Source organism: Sapajus apella, unplaced genomic scaffold (assembly GCF_009761245.1).
Source record: "Sapajus apella isolate SASKATOON/1434 unplaced genomic scaffold, GSC_monkey_1.0 scaffold95, whole genome shotgun sequence".
Taxonomy (NCBI): Eukaryota; Metazoa; Chordata; class Mammalia; order Primates; family Cebidae; genus Sapajus; species Sapajus apella.
In genome coordinates this window covers 7026988-7053419 of record NW_022437035.1, presented here as the reverse complement: position 1 = coordinate 7053419, position 26432 = coordinate 7026988, and the positions used below count along the sequence as shown (strand labels likewise).

The 26432-nt window shown below is 48.6% G+C and overlaps 1 protein-coding gene and 1 pseudogene across 3 annotated transcripts in view; both read right to left on the bottom strand.

Annotated features, from left to right (window-relative positions):
• OSBP2 (oxysterol binding protein 2) overlaps positions 1 to 26432 on the bottom strand; it is a 200805-nt gene that overhangs the window by 120376 nt on the left and 53997 nt on the right. The gene's annotated exons all lie outside the window — the stretch shown is intronic.
• Positions 12425 to 13728, bottom strand: LOC116535650 (annotated as a pseudogene).

Sequence of the window (26432 nt, the reverse complement as noted above, 5' to 3'; positions counted from 1 at the left end):
GGAGACAGGTGTGGGGAGAGAGGTGCAAAGGGCAGGGGCCGCTCAGGTGAGCCAGGGTGGGCAGCAAGGACCACCTATCACCAGGGAAAAGACCACCCAGCCACCAAAGGGGCTGGGGGTCCTACAGGTCCCCACAGCTCAAGCATGAGACTGGACCCCTCCTTTGTCCCCTCAGCTCTATTTCTATTTCATTCTAGAAAGGAGCTGAGGATACTTTCAAAAAAAAGTACTTCCTTTCTCTCTGGCGCTTTCTCAGTGAAGGGCAAGATATGGGTTCCTGTCACTTGGAGTTACTTTGTCCACCTCCCACAGCTGCAAGTGCACCCCAGGAAGGGAAGGGAGGCCAAATGGCGGAGGCAGGAGTGTGCTAGGTGACCATGCTGCCTGGGATCACCCTCTGGAGACATTTGCAAATGTCCCCATCCAAAAAACATGAGCCCTCAGTATACATATAATGGTTTCTTGATTATACATATGTTGTACTACTTGACTTACACTTTGTCTATTATACAACATATATAAAAACTAAAATTTTAAAAGATAAAATTAAGTCAGTTTTCTTTTTTTTGAGATGGAGTCTCACTCTGCTGACAAGGCTGGAGTACAGTGGCACAATCTCGGCTCATTGCAACCTCTGCCTCCCAGGTTCAAGCGATTCTCCAGCCTCAGACTTCCAAGTAGCTAGGATCACAGGTGCCTACCACCACATCTGGCTAATTTTTGTATTTTTAGTAGAGACAGGATCTCACCATGTTGACCAGGCTGCTCTCGAACTCCTGACCTCAAGTCACCCACACAGCTTGACCTCCCAAAGTGCTGGGATTACAGGTGTGAGCCACCGTGCCCGGCCGTAACTCAGTTTGAATAGAACTTCTAATGTTTTCTTCTCATAGTGTAGTGGTTACCTTGTGCCTTCCTAGGCACTCACTTCTATTTTTTAAAACAACTGGGCTAGAGGACAGGGGAAATCAAGAGCCACAATACCACTCACATCCACCAGCCAATGGAATTTTCCCTAGGGAAGTGTTACCAAAGAAAGGGTGCTTCAAGCATGGACGTACATGCCTATAGTCCCAGCTGCTCAAGTGTCCAACTACTGGATGGCAGGATGAGAAAACTGAGGCCAAGCTCTCCACAGAGCAGAAGCAAAAGCAGAAAGTGACAACAAAAACTGAAGAGCAGCCAGAACGCTGATGCTGGAATGCCCAGGGAGAGGAGAATGCAGTGGTGGCCACAATGATGTTGGCGGAGCACGTGTGTGTGTGTGTGCGCGCGTGCACATGCATGCAGGCAGCATGAGCAGGTCCTGAAGAAACAACAATCAGTGGGATCACGGCAAGGTTTATATTTCTTCTTTTAAACCTCCTTTAATGCTGAGCACTGTGGCTCACACCTGTAATCCCAGTACTTTGGGAGGCCGAGGTGGGCAGATTAAGCAAGGTCAGGAGATTGAGGCTAGCCTGGCCAACATGGTGAAACCCCATCTCTACTAAAAAAAAAATTAGCTGAGCATGCTGGTACATGCCTATAGTCCCAGCTGTTCGGGAGGTTGAGGCACGAGAATCTCTTGAACCTGGAAGGTGGAGTTGCAGTGAACCGAGACTGTGCCAATGGAATCCAGCCTGGGTGATGGAGTGAAACTCTGTCTCAAATAAATAAATAAACTCCTTTAACATCACTATAACATTTTTAATAGCAAAGAAAATCAAGTTGAAGTGAATAGTGAAGGATCATTTTTCTCACCAATTCCTTCTTCCTCCCACTCCTCCAAAAGACAGAGCATCAATTTCCCCCCAACAGCTTCCTGGGCTTCCAGACTGATGAGCACGTGTGTAAACCAGCCAAGCTCCACTAATAGGGCTTTCTGCCCACCTGCTCTCCCCAGCTGCTACCATCACTCTCCCTGACTGCTCCCTGCCCTCCCTTAGCAGAAGGGCTGCATGGGCTGTCGCTGTGGGCACTATGGCATTTTTCTCCAGCATCTGGTTATCAAAGCGATGGCCTTGAGCTGCTACTGCATCTGGGAGACCCTCAGCCCAGTGCAACTGGGCATTTCTGTATAGACAGAAGAATAGTTGTATTAGTGCATTTTCACACTGCTGATAAAGACATATCCAAGACTGGGCAACTCACTAAAGAAAGCGGTTCAATGGACCTACAGCTCCACGTGGCTGGGGAGACCTCACAATCATGGTGGAAGGTTAAAAGGCACGTTTCACATAGCAGCAGACAAGAGAAGAGAGCTTGTGCAGGGAAACTCCCCTTTTTAAAAACCATCAGATCTTGTGAGACTTACTATCCACCTCCAACCCGGTCCCTCCCACAATGCATGGGAATTCAAGATGAGATGTAGGTGGGGACACAGCCAAACCCTATCATTCCTCCCGGGCCCCTCCCAAATCTCATGCCTTCACATTTCAAAACCAATCCCACCTTCCCAACAGTCCCCCAAAGTCTTAATTCATTTCAGCATTAACTCAAAGGTCCACAGTCCAAAGTCTCATCTGAGATAAGGCAAGTCCCTTCTGCTTACGAGCCTGCAAAATCCAAAGCAAGTTAGTTCCTTTCTAGATACAATGGGGGTACAGGCATTGGGTAAATACAGCCATTCCAGATTGGAGAAATTGGCCAAAACAAAGAGGCTACACGCCGTATGCATGTCTGAAATCTAGTGGGGCAGTCAAATCTTAAAGCTCCAAAATGGTCTCCTTGAACTCCATGTCTCATATCCAGGTCACACTGATGTAAGAGATGGGTTCCCATGGTCTTGGGCGGTAGTGGTACTTTTACTTGAGGCAGGTCAAAGGATTAACACATGAATATTTCCAGGAAGTATCTTTCCTTAAATAAGCCATGCATTTTCTGCCAAGGGGAGTGTAAACCGGAACAACATTGATGGAGGATAACTCCGCAACAGTATCAAAATGTGAAGCATGCACTTGACCCCCTCATCCATTTTCTAAGAATTTACCCTTAGGGAATAACCACACCAGTGGAGGCGGGGGGGGGGGGGGGGGAAGGAAAAAAAATTGTGAGCACAGAAATGCTTGTCCCAGTATCTTCTGTTGATAATAGAGAAACACTGCCAACAACTAGAGTGCAACTGAATAAACTGGCAAACAGTTTCAAAAATGTTTCAGTAAAGTGAGCTATATCTATTTAATGAAATATCATGGATCATTAACAATGACATTTATTAGGCCTGGTGCAGTAGCTCATGCTTATAATATCAGCATGTTGGGAGACAGAGGCAGGCAGATCGCTTGACCTCAGGAGTTGGAGACCAGCTTGGGCAACATGGTGAAATACCACCTCTACTAAAAATATGAAAATTAGACAGGCATGGTGGCATGCACCTGTGGTCCCAGCTTTGGGAGGCTGACGTGGGAGGATTGCTTGAGCACAGGAGGCGGAGGTTGCAGTAAGCTGAGAACATACCACTGCACTCCAGTCTGGGTGACAGAGTGAGACTGTGTCTCAAGGAAAAAAAAAAAAGAAAGAAAGAAAAAAAGAAAAGAAAAAGAAAATGAGGCTGGGCATAGTGGCTCACGCCTGTAATCCCAGCACTTTGGGAGGCTGAAGTGGGAAGATCACTTGAGGCCAGGAGTTCAAGACCAGCCTGGCCAACATGGCGAAACCCCATCTCTATTAAATATACAAAAATTAGCCAGGTGTGGTGGTGCATGCCTGTAGTCCAAGCTACTCAGGACACTGAGGTATGAGAATCACTTATTGCAAGTTGCAATAAGCCAAGATGGCACCACTGCACTCCAGCCTGGGCGATGGAGCAAGACTCTGTCTCAGAAAAAAAACAATCTCCCCTCAAAAAACATCTTACCTATCCCATAAACATATATACCTATATGCTTCCACAAAAATTAAAAATTGAAAACAATGATATTTATACTGTGGCATTTGAATAATGATATTAAAGAATTGTGATTTCAGGCTGGGTGCGGTGGCTCACGCCTGTAATCCCAGCACTTTGGGAGACTGAGGCAGGCGGATCACCTAAGATCAGGAGTTCAAGACCAGCCTGGTCAACATGGTGAAACCCTGTCTCTACTAAAAGCACAAAAATTAGCGAGGTGTGGTGGTGGGTACCTGTAATCCCAGCTATTCGGGAGTCTGGGGCAGGAGAATTGCTTGAACCCGGGAGGTAGAGGGAGGTCGCAGTGAGCTGAGATCATGCCACTGCACTCCATTTTTTTTTAATGTCTTAAAAAAAAAAAAAAAAAGAATTGTTATTTCAGGTAGGATTGTAGTCTTGAATTTGTGGGGTTTTTCTGTTTGTCCATTTCATTTTTTGTTTTTTGAGACAGAGTCTTGCTCTTTTACCCAGGCTGGAGTGCAGTGGCATAATCTTGGCTCACTGCAACCGCCGCCTCCCAGGTTCAAGCGATTCTCCTGCCTCAGCCTCCTGAGTAGCTGGGACTACAGGCGCGTGCCACCAGGACCAGCTGACTTTTTTTTTTTTTTTTTTTTTTTTTAGTAGAGATAGGGTATCACCATGTTGGCCAGGCTGGTCTTGAACTCCTGACCTCAAGTGATCTGCCTGCCTCCACCTCCCAAAGTGCTGGGATGACAGGCGTGAGCCACTGCACCTGGCCGAATTTACGTTCTTAAGACTCCTTGTTTTTTAGAGTTACACAGTGAAATGTGCACAGATGGGGTCTGCTGGAAAATAATAGTGGGGAAAGCAGATTAGTGGTTGCCAGGGGCTGAGAGAGAAAAATGGGGAGTCCCTGCTTAATGGGTGCAGGGTTTCCTTCGGAGTGATGAAAATGTTCTGGAGCTAGGGAGAGGTGATGGCTGTGCAACACTGTGAATGTACTAAATGCCTTTCATGGTAAATTCAATGTCATATGTATTTACCACAATAGTAAAATAGCAATTAACAGGGGGAAAAAATAGTAAGGGCTGAGATGAAATAAGATTGGCCACAATTGAAAATCACTGAAAGCTAAGTGATGAGAACTGAGACCATGTATGTGCGGATTTACATGCATAGAAATGTTAGATGTTTTCCATAATAAAATACTACAAAAAGTGCTGCTATCATCTCACATCGTTCCTCACTGTTTGGTAACCATTTTATTATCTATTGAATGCCCTAAGTATACACAATAAAATTGATTTTTTAATAAAAAGTGGTGCCACAGATGTACACTCATTGGCATGGAATGTCTACAACCTATTGTCAAGTTTAATGAGTCAGTTATAAAACCAAATATTGGATCCTCCCACTGCTATAAAATTCTATATCTAGATTGTCTGGAATACTTTGAATAAAGGTTTAACAGTCATTATTGCTGGGTTAGTAGATTTGAGATTTGTATAGTCTGTGCTTTTCTTTTTCCATTGAATATTTTTACAAAACATAAAGCAGCTTTCTTAAAAGGCAGAAATGTTTAGGGACACGCCTTTTGCTCCCAGCATTCTGACTGAAGGGCCCTAGGTAGTGGCACGTTCCTAACACAAACCACCTGGCTGGCTTGGTGCCTGGGCACGCACTCCAATGACAATGCCCCCCACAAGGACTGTCGCCTCACAGAGGAGCTGAGAAGGGCCTAGCTTTATTGTTGGCTACCCCTGTAAATGACAACAACCCCAATGATAATCCTAGGCAACCCTTTCCAGCACACACTCATCTGTCCTCACAGCGGATGTCAGGTAGGCTAGGGCTGGGACTGTCCCTATTTTAGAGACAAGGAAGCTAGAGCTTGGAGGGGCTGGTGGGCTTGCCCAGGTACCACAGCTAAGTAGCCAGGGAAGCACCCAGCCCCACTGGGGAGTCCAAGCCTTGGCCTCTCTCTCTTATGAGCCACCTCTGATGGGTGTTCAGGACTGTCCTGTCCACCCATGACACTGGACCTCCACTTGGGAGCTGAAGACCATTAAGCGTTGATCTTGCATAGGTAAAAACTCAGACACCTGTGTTAGCACGACAGCCAAGCATCCCTGGCCCCCACTGTATTTCACACAAATGGCAGTGGCTGGAAGGCTAAATATGGTGACTGCCACTGACTGCCCCTTGCTAAGGACTCCACTGCCCTTGCCGGGGTGCCTCTCTAGCTTAGCTCTCTGGAGTCACCTTGAAGTCCCTCATGGCCTCCCACACTCGGTGATATCCTTTGGAAGGACTTGCTCTTCCAAGCTGGCTCTGTGAGGACCCGAGTCTGCTTATCCAAGTGGCCGAGAGGCTCTACACCCAGAGCCTGTGGACCAGAGTGACCACTGTGTCTGGCCAGAGCACCAGTGCCCACTTCTCACGCTCAGTCATTCATGGAATCTCTCTCTCCCTCCTTCCCTCCCCCATCCCTGCAGCAAATAATACAAGCATGTCTACTCCGAGACAAGCAAGGTGCTAGGCGCTGGCCATTCAGTGGCAAGCCAGTTGTCACAATCCCAACCCTTCTGTTGCTATGGATTATCAGGGAAGTCAAACATTAAACAAGTAAGTGTACAGGTGAACAATCAACGCATCTGGGGTGAATGCTATGAAGGAGTCATGTAGCACTCTTTCCACTACATGGGAAGCAGACCTGCGCTGGGGAGTCAGGAGGGTGTCCTGGATAAAAATTCATTTAACAGGCTGGGCGTGGTGGCTCACTTTGGGAGGCTGAGGGGGGCGGATCACTCGAGGTCAGAAGTTCAAGACCAGCCTGGCCAACGTGGCGAAATAAAAAAAAAAAAAAAAAAAAAATTATCTGGGTGTGGTGGTGGATGCCTGAATCCCAGCTACTTGACAGGCTGAGGCAGGAGAATAACTTGAACCCAGGGGGTGGAGGTTGCAGTGAGCCAAGATCATGCCTGGGCAATAAGAAACTCCATCTCAAAAATAAATAAATACATAAATAAATACATAAAAACACAAATACAAAAATTAGCCGGGTGGGGTGGCAGGTGGCCTGCAATCCCAGCAACTCAGGAGGCTGAGGCAGGAGAATCACTTGAACTCGGCAGGTGGAGGTTGCAGTGAGCTCAGATTGTGCCACTGCACTCCAGCCTGAGCAACAGAGAGTCTGTTGAGACTCTGTCTCAAAAAAAAAAAAAAATAAAATAAAAAAAAAGGCATTTAACAGCAGTAGCTGTTCCCGTGTGATGTGTGACACCTCATGGTAAATGGGGCTTGTGCCAGCTAACAGCCAAGGTGCTGAGGCCAAGAGAGGCAGAGGCCACAGAGGACATCACTCAGCTAAGGAGAGGGAAACCCAGACCTCAGAGTGGCTGCAAAGCCAGACCTAACCAGTCCCAGGCTCGCCCAAGAGCCAGCAGGGCTGCTCCCAGGACGGGTAGGACTTGAGGGCTTCTGTGGCCAGGCCCTGAAGGTGACACCTCTGACTGAGCTAGGGAAGCATCTCTGTGCACAGGAGTTCTCCATGACACCGAACTGCCTCACTCATGACAAGACCTCCCACAGGCCAGCCTGGCCTCCCTGCTTCTGTGCTTAACAGAGACAAGGAAAGATGGGCTCATTTGTGGCTGCAGGTCTTCCACGGCGGGCAAGGTACCGTGACTCGAGAGTCTAATTAAAATGAAAACTCTCGTTCCTCAGGAGAGGCTACCGCATTTCGGAGCAGTCAAGTGATTCTGACTGTCTTCCAAAGAAAAATGTAAGGTGGCTGCTGTGGGGGGAGGAAAACCCACCACTCAGTCACTAAAACCAGAGCTCACCTATGGGAGTCCCGGCTTGCAGGCTCCATCCAGGCTCTCCAGGGGCCAGTGCCTGAGGTCACGGCGAATCACCAACTCCAGCCTGCAAGGTCAGACCACAACCTGCTCCTGGGGCTTGTCTCTGGCCTGGTTCTCTGGCTTGCGGATGCTTGATGGCCCCCTGTCCCCTTCTCTGTTTTCGCCTGGACTAAGGCAGCCTACTGAGCTATGGCCCTGGGCACACCGAACATCTGGGCTTCCTTGGCATGCGCTGGATACAGGTGAGGGGCAGGCTTGGCACACATGGAACCCAAACAAGTTTTGTCTGCCCTCCTGCCGATGGGAGGGAACTAGAGGTGGGCACCGAAGGCTCCTTGGAAGAGACCAAGTCTCAGGATGATCCAGCAACGGGGACAGGATTTAAGGCTTCCTTGTAACACACACTTTGGTGGTTCCTCAGGCATGACCTTGCCCTGCTCTGATCATGCTGAGGGTCAGGGCAGGGAACCTGCGCTGAGCTGCACCAGAGCCTCTCATTCAAGAATTTGAAGCTAGAGCCAGAGGCGGCAGCCACAAGGCCAGGCACAGCCAGGGCAGACCAGGCCCACCTGCAGAACAAAATTATGGAGGAACAAAGAAGCCAGGCTACAGAGGGAAAGGACACAGAGGGGACACCAGGAGAGAACCAGCAATGGGGTTGTCAGAGAGAGCGGCTGCAAATGTACCCCTCCCCCGGACACTCCACTTCCTGCACCCTAAGCATAGCCCCCACTTGTGCTTCAGCCAGTCTCACTGGGGTTTTCTTCCCTGCCACCAATTGACCTGGATAGAAAACCATGAAAAAATAATTTTAAAAAAATGAATTAGTAAACAGATCCCTGTCTGTATTAGTCTATTCTCATGCTGCTAATAAGGACATACCTGAACTGGGTAATTTCTGGTTTTTTTTTTGTTTGTTTGTTTTTTGGGGTTTTTTTTTGTTTTTGTTTTTGTTTTTTTTTGTTTTTTTTTTGAGATGAAGTTTTGCTCTTGTTACCCAAGCTGGCAATGGCTCGATCTTGGCTCACCGAAACCTCCACCTCCTGGGTTCAAGCAATTCTCCTGCCTCAGCCTCCCGAGTAGCTGGGACTATAGGCGCGTGCCACCATGCCCAGCTAATTTTTGTATTTTTAGTAGAGACTGGGTTTCACCATGTTGACCAGGATGGTCTGGATCTCTTGACCTCGCGATCCACCTGCCTCAGAGACTGGGTAATTTCTAAAGGCAAGAGGTTTAATGGACTCACAGTTCCACATGGCTGGAGAGACCTCACAATCACAGTGGAAGGCTGCCAGCAGCACAGTGGCTCACGCCAGTAATCCCAGAACTTTGGGAGGCCAAGGCAGGCAGATCACTTGAGGTCAGGAGTTTGAGACCAGCCTGGCCAACATGGTGAAACCACGTTTCTACTAAAAATACAAAAATTAGGCAGGCATGGTGACACCCGCCTGAAATCCCAGCTACTTGGGAGGCTGAGGCACGAGAGTTGCTCAACCTGGGAGGCGGAGATTGCCTCTAGGCAATCTCACTCCAGGAGGAGTGAGCCGAGAACTCACCACTGCACTCCAGCCTGGACAACAGAGCGTGACCCCATCTCAAAAAAAAAAAAAAATTGTGGTGGAAGATGAATGAGGAACAAAGTCACATCTTACATGGCAGCAGGCAAGAGAGAATGAGCAGGGGAACTCCCCTTTATAAAACATCAGATCTTGTGAGACTTATTTACTACCATGAGAACAGTATGGGGGAAACCACCCCATGATTCAATTATCTCCACCTGGCCCTGCCCTTGATACATGGGGATTATTACAATTCAAGGTGAGATTTGGGTGGGACACAGCCAAACCATATCACTGTCTATGAAGGTGTATCCAGTGTAGGTAGGAGACACCCCACACGTATGAGACCATCACACACAGATCTATTGTCAACTAAGGACCTGAGCTGAAGAGCCTGGAATGGTCGTGACGACGACTGGCATTTGGAAGCTGCTCCATGTGCTTCCCTCTCACCTAGACTTGTCATCTTGTCATGTATTATTTAATTTTTTTTTTTTTGAGACGGAGTCTCGCTCTGTTGCCCAGGCTGGAATGCAGTGGCACAATCTCTGCTCACACAACCTCTGCTTCCCGAGTTCAAGTGATTCTCCTCCCTCAGCCTCCCAAGTACCTGGGACTACAGACCTGCATCACACCCAGCTAATTTTTGTATTTTTAGTAGATACAGGGTTTTGCCCTGTTGGCTAGGCTGGTCTTTCTCCTGACCTCAGGTGATCCACCCACCTTAGCCTCCCAAGGTGCTGGGAATACAGGTGTGAGCCACTGTACCCAGGCTAATTTTTAAATTATTATTGTTGTTATTTACCTTCACAACCATCTCATGATACAGACATTACTCATCCCTGTGATGGGCAAAGAAATTGTAGCTCAGAGAGGTGGAGGGCCTTGTCCAAAGTCACACAGTGACTCAAGAGAAAAGCCAGGATCCCAAATTTTGTGTCCGTTTTACTAAGCCATACTTGTTCATACCACCAGGCATCGTTCTGTGATTCAGCAAACTGACCGAGAGGCCCCCTCAGAGCCCAGACTTCCAGTTCCACAGCCCAGAATACTCAGCCTCTACCTTTCCAAACTGTTCAAGTGAAATGCAGGGGGTACCCAGGGAAATGTCACAGTCCTGCCAGCCTCAGGTTTAGGCCAGGCATCCGGGCTGGCCCCCGAGATCCTCCGCCTCTGGAATTAGTGACATACTGAGTTGACAGCCTTGCCTGCATCAGAGTCTGGTTCTCATGCCTACAGATCCACGTGAAGGTTAGCAACAAAGAATAAACTTCTCCAATCTGATAATTACAAAGGTAAGTACTATTATGCCCTCTAGTTACAAAGGAAACAATTATAAATCAAGGTAATTGCCCTGGCAGGAAAATGATGCTTAAACTACCTTAATGGCAAGAATGTTTTTATTTTTGTTTTTTTGAGATGGAGTTTCACACTTGTCCCCCAAGCTGGAGTGCAATAGTGAGATCTTGATCTCAGCTCACTGCAACGTCTGCCTCCCGGGTTCAAGTGATTCTCCCACCTCAGCCTCCCGAGTAGCTGGGACTACAGGCACGTGACATTATGCCCAACTAATTTTTGTACTTTTAGTAGAGACAGGGTTTCACCACGTTGGTCAGGCTGGTCTCGAACTCCTGACCTCAAGTGATCCGCCTGCCTTGGCCTCCCAAAGTGCTGGGATTACAGGCCTGAGCCACCATGCCCAGCTGTAAGAATGTTCTAAACTATAGACAACCACTTTTGTTATGCTCTGACCTCTTCATAAGAAGAAGCCCCCACCCCCAGAGGCGTATTTCATAAGGCCTACTTTTCTACTAAATAAGGTGGCCACTTCTGCGCTGGCTCCTCAGCTTGGCTGGCAGGCTAAAGTCCCATGAGGAGGCGCTCAGAACAAATGCTGTCACCGTCAGTGTGAAAATCCAACTCAATTTCTCTGAGAACGGAACATCAATCTCCTCTGAGCTATGCACGTGCATTCAAACTCACGGGTGACCCATTTACCCTGAGCCTCTTTCAGTTAGCATTGATTTATACAGATCTCTCAGGGGTAAGCCACAGTCATCTGTACCTGTGTCACAGGTCATGTCTAAATCCAAATGGTTCCTATGTAGCTTTCTAGCGGCTCTTCCTCCTCCTAATGTGGATACCTGGGAACTGACTGTGCTCCCATTAGCAACTCCTCAACCCACGCCCCTCGGCCTTTACACTGCAGGGCCCCTCCTGAGGCAAGTGTCAGAAGACCACATCCTGCCCACTCCCAGCCCTCCTTCCTTGAGAAGGGCCCGGATCCTCTCCCAGCTGAGAACTGTTAACCTCTCTTTGGTTTCTCCGAACTAAACAGAGCCCAGCTTGGCTGCTGGAAGCGCATGCGCAGCCCCTTTCTCAGTCCTCCACATTCCCTTTCCTTTTTCTTTTTCTTTTTTTTGTTTTTTGAGATGGAGTCTTGCTCTGTCACTCAGGCTGGAGTACAGTAGCGCAATCTTGGCTCACTGCAACCTCCACCTTCCGGGTTCAAGCAATTCTCCTGCCTCAGCCTCCTGAGTAGCTGGGATTACAAGTGCATGCCACCACGGCCGGCTAATTTTTTTTTGTATTTTCAGTAGTGATGGAGTTTCACTGTGTTGGTTAGGCTGGTCTCGAACTCCTGACCTTGTGATCTGTCTGTCTCAGCCTCCCAAAGTGCTGGGATTACAGGCGTGAGCCAGCACGCCCAGCCTGCATTCCCTTTTCTAATTCCGCAAACTCTGTAAGGCAGGGAGAGCGCTGGCTCATTTAAATAAACTTCATTCCAACCCACCATTAATTTGTTAGATGTGATCATTGTACTTGGTTATGTTATAAAAAAAAACAAACAAACAAAAAAAAAAAAAACAAGGCTGGGCGCGGTGGCTCATGCCTGTAATCCAAGCACTTTGGAGGCCAAGGCGGACAGATCACCTGAGGTCGGGAGTTCAAGACCAGCCTGACCAACATGGTGAAGCCCCGTCTTAAAAAAAAAAAAAAAGGAATTCTGATCTTTTATTTATTTATATTTTAGATATTTGAAATACAACTTTATTGGCCGGGCACGGTGGCTCATGCCTATAATCCCAGCACATTGGGAGGCCGAGGTGAGTGGATCACCTGAGGTGAAGAGTTCAAAACCAGCCTGGCCAACGTGGTGAAACCCCATCTTTAAAAAAAGAAAGAAAGAAAGAAAGAAATACAACTTTATTCTGATTCTAAAGGAAAAATATGGGAATGATAGTAACCAAGAAGATTTCACCGCCGAAGGTTGTGATGTGTCTGTAGCAGTCTTACGTTTGAAACTCCAGGAATCAACTGCGTTCTTAAACAGCTAAATATGCAGGTCCAAACAAGGAAGGTATTTTCTAAACTGCCACGTTCACTCCGAAGCCCACTCATCTCCTTCAGCATCCCACAGATGAAGCACATGTGACACTTCGCTGGATAATAATGAGGCACACACGCTGCACCGCGGACGTCACAGGACAGCTGCCTATCAAACTAGACGTCTAATGCTGGGCTCCAGCTTCCTTCTCACCGGTCATCATCCTCATCGGGGAGAACAGTTGCCTGAGCAACCTCTAAGTCGTGGTCATCCTGCGCTGCCAAAGCTGGGCCCATGACAACCTCCGGTGGGGCAAGAGCAGGCATGGCAACAAATCCAAGTTAGGGTCTCCGGTGAGCTTCCTAGCAAGCCAGAGGAAGGGCTTTTCAAAGGTGCAGTTACTTTTGGCAGAAGTGTCGTAGTACTAAAGATTCTTCTTTCGGTGGAAGACAATGGATTTTGCCTTCACTTTCCTGTCCTTAATGTCCACTTTGTTGCCACATAACACGACGGGGATGTTCTCACACAGATCTCTATGTCAGGTAGGCACATTCTTGTAAGTAGCTCTCGATGTCACACCAAACATTATGAGGGCACACTGGGCTTGGATATAATCACCATCTCTCAGTCCACCGAATTCCCCCTGGTGGCGGTGTCCATTCATTGAACTTAATAGTCCTCTGCTGGTGTGGAACACTAGGGGATGAATCTCAACACCCAAGCTGGCTACATACTTCTCAAATTCACTGGTCAAATGATGTCTCACGGAGGTCGTTTTTCCAGTACCACCATCACCAACCAATACAAGTTTGAACTGGATCTGGGGCTCTCCCTGCACAGCCATCACGGCATTCCTTCCAGAAGCATCCCTATACCCGTCCAACTCGGAATTCTGATCTTTTAAAGATACACTCAGACATGTTAACAAATGGGATGCTACGACCTGTGCAATGGGCTTCAGAATGATGTAGACAGAGGAAGAAGTTGGGGGCATAGAGATAAGACTGGCCATGAGCTGGTAACTGTGGCATCTGGGTGACAGGAATGTGCTGGTTCCTGAGAGTCTTCTGTGTACTTCTGTTTATTTTGTATAACAACAACAATTTTTTTTTTTGAGATGGAGTCTCGCTTTGTCGCCCAGGGCTAGAGTGTGCAGTGGTGTGATCTTGGCTCACTGCAACCTCTGCCTCCCAGGTTCAGGTGATTCTCCTGCCTCAGTCTGCCAAGTAGCTGGGATTACAGGCGCGTGCCACCACACTTGGCTAATTTTTGTACTTTTAGCAGAGACGGGGTTTCACCATATTGGTCAGGCTGGTCTTGAACTCCTGAGTTCGTGATCCGCCCACCTTGGCCTCCCAAAGTGCTGGGATTACAGACGTGAGCCACCATGCCCACCCACAGTTTTTTTTTTTTGAGAGAGAGAAAAGTGTGTGTGTGTGTCTCGCTTTGTTGCTCAGGCTGGAGTGCAGTGGCGTGACCCTGGCGTGTGCCACCACAGCTGGCTAATTTTGTTGTTGTTGTATTTTTGTAGAGACAGGGTTTCACCATGTTGGCCAGGCTGAAAATAACAGTTTAAAAAACAAATTTAAATCCCACCCCAGAGATTTATTTGTACCATACTTAAACCCAGCTGTTCGGAGGTTTTTACCTGCACCTCTGTCAATCAACACGTTTACACAGCAGCAATTATATCCAAGGTGCTGCTAAAGCTGCAAAGAGCACCTGGCCCTGCCTGCAATGAGCCCTCTACCTCTATGCCTGACCTGCAGAGTCCTGTCCTCTATTTGACCACAATCCCCCAAACCCTCATTTCCCAGGCTGGGCACTGCTTTTCCTCTCTCCCAAAACCAAGATGGGCAGTCAGGGACCACCCTTCCTGGCCACATGGAAGAGACTGTCCGGCTTCCTGTCCTGGCATCATGGAGGGGCATCACAGACTTCCTTGCTCCTCCTTCAATCTCACTGGATGAAATGGCCCAGGTGTGAGTCAGGGCAGAGAGGCGTTTGAAGGGAAGGGAGTCTGACCATCTGCTTTTTGGAAGGTTTAGGTGAGGTCAACCCCTCCGTTCTGCAAACCGAAGACCAAGACCTGAGGGCCGGGACACGTCCTGCTTTCCACTGGACCAGGAGCATGGAGGGAAGCGTGGGCACTTCACAGGCTCCAGGCCTGAATGCCTGGACACTGCCAAATGCAAAGGACTCGAAAGTTCAGAGCACACAGGCAAGATGGCAACTAAAAACCCTGTGAACTAGCATAGATACATTTATTCATTCAAAAAGCTGTGTGGCTTTACTGGGAAAGCCTAAATTCACAGCCAACCAAGAAGGAATTTGCACCTTGAGCTGCTGAGTGATCGAGGAGCCACGGCTGCCCTCCCGGGTACCATTCAGTGGTCATTCCAGGGACACCAGAGAAACAGAAGCCAGTCCCTTCCATGAGCAACGCCCTTCACCACTATCAGATTGCTGTTTTTAGAGGCAGGGTCTTGCTCTGTCACCCAGGCTGCAGTGCAGTGGCATGATCATGGCTCACTGTAGCCTTGACCTCCTGGGCTCAAGCGCTCCTTCCACCTCAGCCTCTAGAGTAGGTAGGACTACAGGTGCATGCCACCATACCCAGCTATTGTATTTTGGAGAGATGGGGTCTCGCTATGCTGCCCAGGCTGCTCTCCACTCCTGGCCTCAAGTTATCCTCCCTCCATAGCCTCCCAAAATGCTGGGATTACAGGCATGAGCTGCCATGCCTGACTTCACTATCAGTTTTAATGACCAATAATTCACACTCATATCCCATTTTCTCAGTTCGGGTGAGAACCATGAAGAGAAGATCTCTGATGAAGAAAGGGTATAGCACTCCTAATTTAGCCAAAAGCCGTTTTCTTAGGTAGAGAGGGGCTGCACCTAGACTTAGAAGGCAGGGGCCAAACACTTGGATACAATGCACTTGATGAACAATAGGGCCCTGCACCGTCACTGTTGTCTCCTCGGATCCCACACATTAAATAAATATGTGGAGTAAAGCTGAATTCAACCCCCCTCCAAGAAAAATATGGAATTTGGAAAAGGGGAAAGACAGCCAGCAGAATAAGCAATCCAGGGAGTCGACAGAGCAGACTGTGCTCAAAGTGAGACGCTTGGAGGGCTGGCAGGAGCCCTGTGTGGAATGTTTATTATAAAAATGGGGAAGGCCAGGCGCGATGGCTCACGCCTATAATCCCAGCACTTTGGGAAGCTGAGGTGGGAGGATCACTTGCAGTCAAGGGTTCAAGACCAGCCTGACCAACATGGAGAAACCCCATCTCTACTACAAATACAGAATTAGCTGGGCGTGGTGGTGCATGCCTGTAATCCCAGCTACTCCGGAGGCTGAGGTAGAAGAATCGCTTGAACCTGGGAGGCGGAGGTTTCGGTGAGTGGAGATTGCGCCATTGCATTCCAGCCTAAGTGACTAGAGTGAAATTTCATGACAAAAAATAAAAATTAAAAATTAAAAAAAAAAAGGGTGAAGGCAGGGAGTGGTGGCTCACACCTGTAATCCCAGTACTTTGGAAGGCTGAGGTGGGCAGATCACTTGCAGTCAAGATCACAGCCTGGGCAAGAGAGCGAGACTCTGTCGCAAAAATAAATAAACAAAAATAAAAAATAAAAATGGGGGAGGGACAGATGGCTCACACCTGTAATCCTGGCACTTTGGGAGGCCGAGGCAGGAAAATTGCCTGAGCCCAGGAGTTTGAGACCAGCCTGGGCAACATGGTGAGGCCCTGTCTCTATATTTAAAAAAATAAAATAAAATTAAAACAAATAAAAATTAAAATGGGGGTTCCTGGGTGGCATATGACCATCAGATCTGAATCACAGCGGTCCTGCCCTAGGAGTTTGCAGTTTTAACATGCTCCCCAGGAAGACTTCATGTCCATCGGAGTAAGACAGAAGTTATTCAGCGTTTTCTTTTATTGTGTTGTTTAATCCATACCAGTTAAATTGTCCCTCAATGAGTTCATAAGAGTTTATACCCTCTGACCAGCAGGAAGGATGGGGCTTCTCTCCTCCTCGGTACCCAGGAGTCTGCGGGGCAATAGCTTGAATGCACCTATATTTTCCCTTTGTCTGAGGAGGACACACCCTTGTTCCCATCCAGCTTCTTAGGGAGTGAGGACAGAGGCGGTGGCCACAGAAGAACCTGGATCAGTACCTGCAGGCATCCTCCAAGCACTAAGGAAAGAGTCCCCAACAAGTAAGAAACACTGGGCTTCGAGAAGCCATTCCTTCAAACACAAAGAGAGGACTGCTGAGTGGACCAAGGCCACTTGTGTACCCAGGCACAAGGCAGCAGGTTTCCTGAGAGCTGTTTCCAGAGCCAGAACAACTCCACGCTCCCCGGGAATTTATTTCCACCTCAGTGGGATCATGGCCGATAGGAACAGGAGGAAAGTCTTCCAAGTCCTACCTTTTAGACGATTTTCATTTTGGAGCAATAGGATGGCAGGCTGTCCAGGTGTTCTTTAGGGTCAGCCTCTAGGGCCACCAGCCACCCAACGGCCTCCTCACCTCCCCGCTCCCCGCTCAGCTGCCTGCCTTAGTTGCTCTAAGGGCAGAACCTGGACTGCCTGGGATAATTCCAAGTGCTGGGCTGTGATATCAGAATAGAGTTATGACATCAGTGGAGGGCAGGTGAGCCCTCCAGGGGGTTGGGGGGGAAGCGAGGACAGGGGAGATCCTGAGGAGTTAGGCTAGCCCCCCAGAAGTGAAGGCCCAAGACAGAGGTGGCCAGCTCTGTATCGGCTTCTTACGGCCTCCCAGAGGACTCTGGGAGGCCGACCTGAACATCTGAAAATGATTCACAGCTACTGAGAGATATGTTGCAAGCCAGCCAATCTGCTAGTGCTTTCCAACAGTTACGGAAAAGAAAGCGAACAAGCCATCTTCTAGCGCCCCCCTGTGTCAAGTAAAAGGATGCTCTCTCTTTTCTGACTTGGAGGTCTTCTGCCTTTAGACCAGGGAGTTGGGAGCAGAGCCTCCAAGTGGGCTGGGTGTCAAGGTCCCCCAGGATAGGGTTAAATGCTGGTAGATAAAATGCAGGATGCCCAGTTCCATTTACATTTCAGATACACAATAAAATTTTAGTATAAAGACTGCCCAAATATTGAGACATCCTTCTACTATAACATTATTCGGTTTGTATTTGAAGCTCCAATTAAACCTGTGGGTTTTGTTTTGTTTTTTGGCACTCTGTTGCCCAGGCTGGAGAGTGATGGCTCAATCTCAGCTCACTGCAACCTCCACCTCCTGGGTTCAAGGAATTCTCCTGTCTCAGCCTCCCAAGTAGCTGGGTTTAGAGGCATACACCACCACATCTGGCTAATTTTTGCATTTTTAGTAGAAAGGGGTTTCACCGTGTTGGCCAGGCTGATCTCGAACTCCTGACCTCAAGGGATCTGCCTGCCTCGGCCTCCCAAAGTGCTGGGATTAGAGGCGTGAGTCACTGCACCCGACCAACCTGTGTTTTTATTTGTTGAATCTGCCAATCCCACTCAAGGAGCTTTTGAAAAAAAATACAAGTACTCCCTGCTCCCCAAAGTCATTCTCATTCTGTTTTAGCATCACAGAGGTCTTGGGAACCTGTATCATTTTAAAGCTGCAAAAGTGACTATCAATAACTACAGCTTGCTTTAGCGGAGCATTTGCCAAGCCGTGTGCCAAGATCACTTTATAAATTATCTAAGCTAATCCTCACAGCACCTCTAAGAGTTGCTTCTAGGCCGGGCGCGGTGGCTCAAGCCTGTAATCCCAGCACTTTGGGAGGCCGAGGCGGGTGGATCACGAGGTCAAGAGATCGAGACCATCCTGGTCAACATGGTGAAACCCCGTCTCTACTAAAACTACAAAAAATTAGCTGGGCATGGTGGCGCGTGCCTGTAGTCCCAGCTACTAAGGAGGCTGAGGCAGGAGAATTGCCTGAACCCAGGAGGCGGAGGTTGCGGTGAGCTGAGATCGCGCCATTGCACTCCAGCCTGCTTAAAAGGAGCGAAACTCCGCCACAAAAAAAAAAAAAAAGAGTTGCTTCTATCATGAAACCCATTTTACAAAGGAGAGAAATGAGGCAAAAGACAGCAAGCAACTTGTCCAAGGTCACACCGTGGGTAAGCGTGGGAGCCATGATTTGAACCCAGGCAGGCTAGCTACAGCATCTCTGCTCTCATTGGCTTAGAAATCTTTGATGGGAAGGACCCTGGGAAGCACAGAATTGAAGCTTCTAGTGGACTGACAAACGGGGACTCTGAGGCTCTAGGAAACCCACGCTCAGACTAACTGCTACGCCACCATGCTGGGGGTGGGGCGCTGAGCCAAGGAGCAAACACCTGGAAGCAAACATCTGGCCCAGGCAGGGAGCTCAGGGTAGGCTTTCCTGACTGGTCTCTCCCTGGAGGGTAAACAGATTTAAGGAAAATAGGGTGTGGAAGGGGCTGGAGGCTAGGGAAGAGATTTTGCCAACAAGAGTTATAGCATTCACGCTGACTGGCAGCAAGATGTTGTGCCAGTGAAGAGAGCAGAGGCTGGATGGGTCTGGAGGCCAAAAGGCAGCCAGAGAAGAGATACAAATCAAAACTGCATTTTATTTTTTATTTTTTGAGATGGAGTCTAACTCTGTCAACCAGGCTGGAGTGCAGTGGTATAATCTCGGCACACAGCAACCTCAGCTTCCCAGGTTCAAATGATTGTCTCCTGACTCAGCCTCCTGAGTAGCTGGGACTACAGGTGTATACCACCATGCCTGGCTAACTTTTGTGTTTTTGGTAGAGATGGGTTTTCGCCATATCACCCAGGCTGGTCTTGAACTCCTGGGTTCAAGTGATCCACCTGCCTCGGCCTCCCAAACTTCTGGGATTACAGGTAAAATTTTATAGCTGTCTGGTTTACATTTTGAGCTAATTTTTATGATAAATAAGAAGTATAAATCACACTCCAGTGACTGCTGGGCAGTTTGTAACACGATTTGATTTATCCCTCTTGACAACCCTAAGAGGTCTTTATCACTACATCCACTTCACGGGTAAGGAGACAGAGGCACAGGGACTTAGCTTCTAAGTGACACATCCAGATTCAGGCCGAACCTGTCTAGTGCCTGGACTGGCCCATGGTTAGACAGAGGACAAACAGGTGTGAAGGAAGCCAGACAACAAGGAGAGAGAGGAAGAACTCACCCCAGCAGGAGTGAACCACAGGGAGAGGCCAAGTGAGAAAGGAAGAGAAAAAGGCAGCTGCCTCCTGGAGGAGTCAGAGCTGGAAGGGCAGGGTAACTGCTGTGGTGGCCAGAAAAGGGCTTCTGACTTTAAGATTACTGAGCCAGAGCCCACAGGGTCTGGAGGTGGCCAAGTGGGGCAGAGGTGGATGGGGCCTAGTGAGGTCAGGCTGCGTGGGACTGGCACTCCATGTTAAGGTATGGCTGAAGACACGAGGGCATGCTGACCAGGGAATGAGGTCCAGGGGTTGAGGACAAGCTCTGTGGCCGAGGGCCCTGGGAAACCTGAGGGCTGAGATGTGTGGGGCGCAATCCTAGCAGAGGCACCAAGACACCAGGATTTAGAAGAATGAGTGGCATGGGGAGGGGAACGCTGAAGAGGGACACAATTGACCAGTCCCTGGGCCAGGTTTGCTCCTCCTGGAGGGTGGGGGATGCCTAGGTAAAAGTTCCTTTTCCTGGTTGGACTCTTCTCCCCAGAGGTCTCACATTCTGATGCCCCTGCGGGAACTTTAAAAAGACAGATGAGCAAGCCAGCCCTGGCTGACTCAACATGCACTCAGAAGCGCCTCAACCCAGCCACTAGATGGCAGCTGGAAATGAGACAAAGCTTCCAAAGTCAAAGAAGGCCTGTACTTAAGAAGCTGCTCGGAGAGCCAATTACACAGTCCTGGGGTTGCCTGATCAGAAAGGCAGAAACCTCCATGCCCTTCCTCATATGAATTTTTCTAATAAAATATAAGAAAGGAAGTGAGAATCTGAGAATCAGGACTGTCTTGAAAGGCTGCTTGGTCCTGTGGTGAGCTCTGGTCTCTCTGGTGATATGGAGCCCTGTCCATCTCCAACCCAGCAGGGAAGACCCCTGATCTATGGCCCAGGACATCATCGGAGGTCCCAGCCATCAGCTGCCCAGAGTTCCATACCCTGTCTGCTCTAAGCACCCTGTGGGTCTGGCATGCCCAGCAGGTGTAAAGCCTAAGTGTTTAGTGGCCACAGCCTACACAGCTAGATGTTGTCCCCCAGCAGCTGAGAAGAGGCCCACGAGAGGAAACAAGTGAGCTGATCTTGGCTAGAGTGTTGGAGATGCATGTGCTGAAAGCCAAGAGGTCAGGAAGATAGGGTTCTAGCAAGAAAGAGGAGAGGCTGCCCCGCAGGAAGGCTGGGTATATAGGAAGAAAGCAGAGGAGTCAAGGATGGGGAGTTTTTTGTGTTGTTGATTTTTGTTTTTTGAGACAAGAGTCAAAAAACTTCATGCTGGAGTGCAGTGGCATGATCTCAGCTCACTGCAACCTCTCCGCTTCACTGGTTCAAGTGATTCTCCTGCCTCAGCCTCCTCAGTAGCTGGGGTTACAGGCAAGCACCACCACACCTGGCTAATTTTTGTATTATTAGTAGAGATGGGGTTTCACCGTGTTGGTCAGGCTGGTCTCAAACTCCTGACCTCGTGATCTGCCTACCTCGGCCTCCCAAAGTGCTGGGATTACACGTATGAGCCACCGCACCTAGCAAGGATGGGGAGTTTTTATGAGCTTGAAGACCCCAACATTAGGCTGGCGGGGCAGGACAGCGCAGCACACAGGCTCCCTGAGGCTGAGGGAGAGCCCGCAGGGGTGACACAAAGGACGTGGGGAAGATAATTCAGCTTGCTACAGACCAGGAGGGGTATGAGGCAAGGGGCATGGGGGAAGGTAAGGTCCCACTCCACCCCAGACACAGCTCTCCTCTCCTCTGCATGCGCCAGTGCACCTGTGCTACCCACATGAAGTCTCTCCCCAACCCCAGACAGTGAGCTGCTCAAGGGCCAGGTCCAACCCTGTGCCCATTCATCTCTGAGTTCCCTGCATCTGGCTCAGCCCCCAGGACACAAAAGGACACCAATCAAAGCCCACGGAGGGACACATGCATGCACTTTAGTGCATAAGAACCATTTTGCCTTTGAGTGACCTTGCAGGATGGCATTGCTTTCCTTCACAGAACAGGAGCCTTCCAATGTCAACAGTAAACAGGGACCATAAACAGAGGGAGAGTGAAGGGAAAACACCATCTAGGGAGTTTCGGCATTTCTTTTTTTTTTTTTTTGAGACGGAGTTTCGCTCTTGTTACCGAGGCCGGAGTGCAATGGCGCAATCTCGGCTCACCGCAACCTCCGCCTCCTGGGTTCAGGCAATTCTCCTGCCTCAGCCTCCTGAGTAGCTGGGATTACAGGCACGCGCCACCATGCCCAGCTAATTTTTTGTAGTTTTAGTAGAGACGGGGTTTCACCATGTTGACCAGGATGGTCTCGATCTCTTGACCTCGTGATCCACCCACCTCGGCCTCCCAAAGTGCTGGGATTACAGGCTTGAGCCACCGCGCCCGGCTGAGTTTCGGCATTTCTCACGCACTTGGAAAAGTCTGCCCAATTTCTGGCTGAAGTCCATTTCTTTTGAGTGATGAATCAAAGGAAAATCTATTTTTTCCCCCAAGAGGCAGGAAAAAAGACTCTGTAATTCTTACAAGTGCTATGTGCCTCTGATTTCTCGGAGTTTGATGGACGTGACACAACATTTGCGCATAACAATTAAGAACTAATAAATTCCACACAGGGAAAAATGTATCATCCAACCCCAAATATACAGGTGGAAGGGAATGTGAAAGCTGGCACCAGATCCATGGAAGGAATACCAAACTGACTAGAGAAAAGGCCACTGAATTCCAGGGCATTTTACAGGACATGCTGGCTTCACTGCTTTCAAATCCTTATTGTAAGGTCTTTTAGGCTGACTGACGGCACCATGGATGCCATGTTAACCTCTGTGACCTGCACAGACACTCTGGATGAGTTCCTGGAAAATCTGAAGTAACTGGAAGACCGTGAAAACAGGAAGAAATGATCAACTCCTGCAGCACCTACTTAACTTTGAGACATTCTCTATTGCTCCTTATTCCCCCCCCAATTGATAAGGCCATTGGACTATGTAACCGACCTTGGTCAACCTCCTGACTCTAGATCCTACGACCCCCTCCCAGCTTTCAAAAAACCACCCTAAACCATAACTTCTGTAACTTTCCACTGTTTACTGCAAACCTATAAAACCAACTCCTATCCCACTGCCCTTCGCTAACTCCCTTTTCGGACTCAGCCTGCCCGCACCTGGGTGAGTAAATAGCCATGTTGCTCACACAAATCCTGTTTGTGGGGGTCTCTTCATTCAGAGCACGCATTTTAACACTTATGAGAACTAAAAATAGAAAAGTTTTTATTTCCCCCGAAAGGCTGACTGCAGGCAAATATGCCCTTCTCCTGGGGATATGTCCAATAGCAACTGTTATCCAAACCCCTTTTCAAAGGGAGCCAAATAACCAGGGTTCAAACCATCAGATGCAAAGTCCTTGGGGAAAACACATCGTTCTGCTCTGTGAGGGCTGCTGAGCAAAGATAGTTTGGCTTCCTGGGGTGGACAGGTGACTTCTACACTCTGGCCACTGAGCCCGTCCAGCCCTCCCATCCACCTCCTTCCTGGCCAGATGGAGGCCCTAGTCCCAGATCCTGCCCAGGCCAATACCATCAGCTTCAAGGGAAGAAGCACGGAACTGACTCCACCAACTTAACTTGAGCCTCCCCTGGTGACTCCCAGGCTGGAGGATGCTGCAGTGTGGCTGCCTGTGACGCCCAGACCGCAGAGAACCCCCATGGTCCCTGAACACATCTACCCTTTTGCTCCAACCACTCCCACCGCCTGGAGAGTCTTCTTTCTTGCCCTCCTCACCTCCATCTCGATATTCTGAAGCTTCTCAGATCTCACTTCCCACCAGTAACAACCCATGCCCACTCCCCACCTACAGCCACCCCAAGACACTGAGGGTCTCCTACCTTACACTGTGCTAATCCACATGCAAGTCTCCCTTCCAACCGCAGGGGTCTTGGTTCTCGTCTCTGTGGGAGCTGCCACGCCTTACTCCTGAAGTTTAAGTTCAGATAGGGCTATTAACTGAAAACAAAATTCTAACCCCCCCAATCATGTAAATGGACTCCTCCTTTCAGCCAAGGGCGTTCCAAAGTTAACCATGCCATTGCACTCCAGCCTGAGTAACAAGAGTGAAACTCAGTCTCAAAAAAAAAAAAAAAAAAAAAAATGCACGGTGGCTCACGCCTATAATCTCAGCACTTTGGGAGTAGGAGGTGGGTGGATCACCTGAGGTAGGGAGTTAGAGACCAGCCTGACCAACATGGTGAAACCCCATCTCTACTAAAAACACAAAATTAGCCAGGTGTGGTGGTGCATGCCTGTAGTCCCAGCTACTTGGGGGGCTGAGGCAGGAAAATAACTTGAACCTGGGAGGTAGAGGTTGTGGTGAGCTGAGATGATGCCATTCATTGCACTCTAGCCTTGATAACAAGAGCAAAACTCCGTCTCAAAAAACGAACACAAACTTGCTAGGGCCATGATGAAAAGTGGAGGTTGAACATGCCTCATTGTACCCTCCTCCCTCTGGATTCAGGCACAGTTGACCTGAATTAAACAGTAAATTAAACATTAAAGCAGCGATCTTAAAACTTTTTGTAGCAGGGCGCGGTGGCTGATGCCTGTAATCCCAGCACTTTGGGAGGCTGAGGCAGGTGGATCACCTGAGGTCAGGAGTTCGAGACCAGCCTGACCAATAGGGTGAAACCCCATCTTTAAAAAATAAAATTAAGGCCGGGCGCGGTGGCTCAAGCCTGTAATCCCAGCACTTTGGGAGGCCGAGGCGGGTGGATCACGAGGTCAAGAGATCGAGACCATCCTGGTCAACATGGTGAAACCCCGTCTCTACTAAAAATACAAAAAATTAGCTGGGCATGGAGGTGCGTGCCTGTAATCCCAGCTACTCAGGAGGCTGAGGCAGGAGAATTGCCTGAACCCAGGAGGCGGAGGTTGCGATGAGCCGAGATCACGCCATTGCACTCCAGCCTGGGCAACAAGAGCGAAACTCCGTCTCAAAAAAAATTAAATTAAATTAAATTAAAAAAAAAAAAAAACCTTTTTCTAGCAATGACACCAAGTTCTAGCCCAACTCTAGTGTATTAGCACATGACAAATAGCAGGCCCTGAAAGAGATAAAAGTATTTTACCCTAAAGTACATTTCTTTGACATGTTTTGAAATGGCCCTGCAAATCTGTCTCTTGGGAAAATCTACGTTCTCTAAAGAATTTCTTTCCTTTTCCAGATCTTTTCCTTGATCCAGGAGAAAACTAAGAATGTGGCACCTTTTAAGTCTGGTGAGAACCGTTTATAATCTATTCTCTCTGAGGCCCGTTACCTGGAGGCTGCATCTGCATAATAAGGACCCTGGTCTCCAGTATCTCTTATCTTAATCCAGACACTCCCTTGTATGAATTCCAGGTCTTTAGAGAAGCTCTTTCAATCAACTACCATTGGGAAAATCTTTGAATCCACTTATGACCTGGAAACCTCACCCATGCCTCCCACCCATCTGCACCCCTGTCCCGCCTTTCTGGACTGAATGAATGTACATCTTGCATTGATTGATGTCTTGTGTCTGCCTAAAATGTATAAAACTAAGTGTAGCCTGCTTGGGCACATTGTCAGAACCTCCTGAAACTGTGTCATGGGTAAGTCCTTAATTTTGGCAAAATAAACTTCTAAACTGATTGAAATAGTCTCAGATATTTTTTGGTTTACAGGATTATGTCATTTAAATGACATTCATTCCCTCTGAAAGGTTAAAGTACAAGATCATATAAGGTGCAGAAGTCTACTAGGGATTTTTTTTTTTTTTTTTTTTTTTTTTCAAAGAGTCGCGCTTTTGCCCCCGAGGTAGTACAGCGGTGCAATTTCAGTTCACTGCAACCTCCACCTACCTGGTTCAAGTGATCTTCCTGCCTCAGCCTCCCTAGTAGCTTGGATTACAGGCACACAACATGCTGAGCTATTTTTTTTTTTTTTTTTTTTTGAGGTGGAGTCTCACTCTGTTGTCCAGGCTGGAGTGCAGTAGCACAATCTCAGCTTACTGTAACCGCTGCCTCTGGGTTCAAGTGATTCTCCTGTCTCCGCCTCCTGAGTAGCTGGGGTTACAGATGTTTGCCACCATGACCGGCTAATTTTTGTATTTAGAGTAGAGACAAGGTTTCACCATGTTGGCCAGGCTGGTCTCTAACTCCTGACCTCAAGTGATCCACCTACCTCAGCCTCCCAAAGTGCTGGGATTACAGGCATGAGCCACTGCACCTGGCCTCTAGCTAATTTTTGTATTTTTAGTAGAGATAGGGTTTCCCCATGTTTGCCAGGCTAATCTCAAACTCCTGACCTCAAGTGATCCACCTGTCTTGGCTTCCCAGAGTGCTGGGATTACAGGTGTGAGCCACCTCACCCAGCCAGGGATTATTTTTATATGAGAAAAATTATACTGTGGCCTAGGTTGGAAGCAGTAATCCTGTAATCCCAGCACTCTGGGAAACCGAGGTGGGTGGATCACTTGAGGTCAGGCGTTGGAGACCAGCCTGGCAAATATGGGGAAACCCTACCTCTACCAAAAATACAAAACTTAGCCAGGTGTGGTGGCAGGCGCCTGTACTACTCAGAAGCTACTCAGGAGGCTGAGGCAGGAGAATCACTTGAACCCAGGAGG